Source organism: Ornithorhynchus anatinus, chromosome 9 (assembly GCF_004115215.2).
Source record: "Ornithorhynchus anatinus isolate Pmale09 chromosome 9, mOrnAna1.pri.v4, whole genome shotgun sequence".
NCBI classification, from domain to species: domain Eukaryota; kingdom Metazoa; phylum Chordata; class Mammalia; order Monotremata; family Ornithorhynchidae; genus Ornithorhynchus; species Ornithorhynchus anatinus.
Genome location: NC_041736.1, coordinates 32851102 through 32854969, shown reverse-complemented (window position 1 = coordinate 32854969; position 3868 = coordinate 32851102). Strand labels below are relative to the sequence as shown.

Genomic DNA, 3868 nt, shown 5'->3' with positions numbered 1-3868 from the left:
AAAGGTAATCAGTAAATCAGATGGCCTCTTGCTAAAGAACCATTCCACCTCAGGGAGAACATATTTGGGTATACACTAATTATCGTGGTTTAATAAGACTTCTTTATCATTGCTTAGCATGCTAAACCTCACAGAAAAATCAAGGAAAATTGCATGTCTTATAAAAATGAAACTCTCTCAAATGGCAGGAAGCATAAAGGTTCTGTATGTTCTCGGGGATGCGTAACGTCAGTTGCTGAAATTCAAAGCCAATCCCATTTTCATGTCACATAGCCATAAAAGATATTCCATGTTACCATATGTTTTGAAAATAACGTTCTAGAGATGTTCTACCCTAATTATCCAAACCAGCCTGACAGCAAAAGGGCCCTAATATGTGCCTGGCAGTTTGAAAAATCAATCATTTGATTCCCTTTCAGCCTCATGGTTTATGTACTGCGGGAGTTTATATTTTCCAATAGCTTTCCTTCGCATCCCGAATTTCCTTGTATTTGCAAGACTTTTCAGCGAAGGAGACTGACTTAACTCTCAGGCACTAATGGAGCCTTCTTCCATCACTTTAAAATATGTTTTATTTTCAAGGACCTAAGCAACAAGAGTAGAGGCAATTCGTTAGGGTTCTGACAAATTGTTTCAGGAAATCATTCCGTAATTCATCCACAGACTTGTAATCTTCCTTCGTACTTTTTCCAGACCAGTATCTCTGTCAATGCTAGCCCATTACCCCTGAAATCCTTCATGATTCACTCTTAGATCCTTATAAAGATTTCCTATTCCCTAGGCGAAGCCAAGCCTTCAATGCTGTCTTTACACCTTTTTGTTATAAAACAATTGCTCTGGGATTTTTGCTGTTTTCTCACTCTCCAATATCAGGACTATTCCCTTAGAATTACTGACAATGACTCAGTCAGGATTTCTCAGTACAATGCACTAAAGAAATATTAAGAATCTTTAAAAGTGTGAGCCCTTATAATACTCCCTAAGGAAGATGGCAAATAAACCTAACTGCAGATAACTTTTCGCAATTTGGGCTTAAATCCAGTTATTTTTACTTTATTTTATGCTACCTGAAGCAGGGATTCATCAGATAAAATTCATTTTGTATAATTTTTTTCCTTCCAATCAATTCAAACTTGAGGATAAATCAAGGTAGTAGTAATTAGGTACTGAAATTGAATTCATTTCAATAATGTAGCCAATAAGGAGGTAGGTAGTCACTTCTCTACCCATTTGTGCCTAAAATGCCTTTGCATTTAAAAAGTTAAATTTTTCCATTTCATCAGATTCTACAAGGCTCCAATTGCACATAAGCAAGGTTTTAATTTTGAAAAGAAATGAAAATAGATTGTATAAATATGGTCAAGACTTCTAGGGTTTTGGCTGATGGAACAGGGTTCTGTTGCCTGGATGGTATTTTCAATACCGGGATTAAACCTTAACAAAAAATGGTATCGCTTAACATTTTCCCTGCCAAAAGGGGCTTTATTCAATTTATGAGTCCACTGTAGCCTGCCACTATTGATTTAAATCTATTTAATGAACTTGAATGTGAATTGTCAATAACATACTGTGGTCAATAAAATTGGCAGATATTACGGAATGGAATAGCTGGAAGATTTATTCGTTTCTACATGCATTACAAATATTGTTTTATGAGGGGCTTTCTTTCATTCTACTCCTTAAAAAAAAGTTTTGAGATTTGGATTGCTGGGTCGATTTATCTTAAATTTAAAAAGATTGCTTTCAATTACTATGTATGCCAACAGATAGCTGTGATGTCTCATATTCATCTAGGATATATAACATTTACAAACTCCAGAAAAAATTCATGCTGCCAAAGAAACAGCATGCTGATATTATTGTATGTAGCATAAAAATAAAACCTAAACTACAACCTGAAATTTTGGCTCAAATGGAAATAGAGTAATAATAAGAGACCATGTAGAATTTTAAGCTTTTTAAATCAATCAATCAATGGAATTTCTTACGCATTCACTTTGTGCAGAGCAATGAGCTAAGTACTTGGGGGAGTACGGTGCAACAGAGTTGATAGACATGTCCCCTGACCACAAGGAGCTTACACGATAAAGGGGGAGATAGATATTAGAAGAAATTACAGCTAGGTACGTAAGTGCTGAGGGGCTGAGGATGGGGTGACAAGTGCATAAAGGGCACGGATCCAAAAGCATAGGTGACACAGATGGGAGAGGGATAAGGGAAATTAAGGCCTCGGAGATGGGATTTTCCTAAGACTGTGAAGGTGGGGAGAGTGGTTTTCTGTTGGAAATGAAAGGAGAGGGAGTTCCAGGCCAGAGGGAGAACACGGGCAAGGGGTTGGCAGTGATGTAGATGTGATCCAGTTGGCAAATAGTAAGTGCTTAAATACCACAAATATTATTATTACTGGAGGCAGGAGGAAGCGTGAGACTCTGGAGGAGAGAAGTCAGGGCTGAAGCGGAAAATGTGGGAGTCACTCCTATAGAGGTGGTAGTTTAAGCCATGAGGATGAATGAGTTCCCCAAGGGAATGGGTGTAGATGGAAAATAAAAGGGGAACCAGAACTGAGCCTCGAGGGACCCCCTCTGTCAGAGGGTGGGAGGCAGAGGAGTATCCTACAAAAGAGATTAAGAAGGAATGGTCGGACAGACGGGAAAAGAACCAGGAGAAGACAGTGGCAGTGAAGGCAAGATTAGATGTTTTAAGGTGAAAGGAGTTGTCTACAGTGCTGATGACATTTGCTAGGTTGTGGAGGATTAGGTTGGAGTAGAGACCATGACATTTGGCTACAGGCAGGACACTGGTGATCTTGGGCTTGGGTTTTTGAGACTTCAACCCCCCTTTGGTTCATTTTGCAAAAAACTATTTTACCAAGGTTAGTGGTGGAGGTCCCCTCTCAGGATTGCACCTGGAGGATTTCCAGTAGTCTACCAGTGTCGGCTATGGCAGGGAGAGTTAAGCAGAGGCCTAGCCGTTCCATTCCTAGCTTGGCCAGTGGCTAGCGAGTGAAAGGCAATCTGCTACAAGGCAAAACTCACCTTTGCCGGGCATCGGCGGCTCGGGAGGGAGTCGAGGGCGGAGACTCAAGTTTAGGGCACGGAAGAAGGCAATGGTAAATCACTTCCAGATTTTTACCAAGAAAACTCTATGGATACACTATCAGAATGATAGCAGATGGAGAGTGGGGCCTTCTGGGAGAGATTTGTCCATGGAGTCGCTGTGGGTCAGAGACGACTCGCCAGCATAAGACGAGACAGCGGTAGAAGGCCAATAGTGAACTTCATGCTTGCCACTATCCTGATACACCGCCGCATTTATCTTAATCATCATAGTTTGATATTAATATATAAGGAGAGGGAAAAGGGAAAGGCAGACCAGGTCCCAAACCTTACCCTTCACTTATTTTGCAAGAGCCTTTGAATAGACAGCATTCTAATCAAAGACTGTGAGTCCCACGTGGGACAACCTGATCAACTTGCATCGCCCCCAGCGCTTAGGACAGTGCTCGCACATAGTAAGTGCTTAACAAATACCATCATTATTATTATCATTAACTGGGAAAAACTTGGACCAAGTTAGCCCAGCAAGGGAAGACAGATATGAAACCCTGCTACTTCTGAATTTAACCTAGGAAGGACACCATTTATCAGTCATAGGAAAAGTAATGCCTCCTCCTCTCCCCCAAAGATATGTTTCAATATCTCATAAATAACTATGACACATTAGTATCTATGTAAATTCACACTCATGAGTTCTGCAGAAAATGTTTTATGCCTAAGAAATGCCGACAACTCAAGGAACAGTCTATTTATTCCGTCATCTCAAATATAAACTGTCTTCCAACAAATGCTTTGTTTTCTACAAATAAGAA

At 40.1% G+C, this 3868-nt stretch overlaps 1 non-coding gene across 1 annotated transcript; it reads left to right on the top strand.

The window, feature by feature from the left end:
- The first annotated feature begins 2887 nt into the window (after positions 1-2887).
- Positions 2888-3025, top strand: LOC114814445. Its single transcript, XR_003762243.1, has one exon. It is a non-coding gene; the product is annotated as a small nucleolar RNA SNORA7 (small nucleolar RNA).
- The last annotated feature ends 843 nt before the right edge of the window (positions 3026-3868 follow it).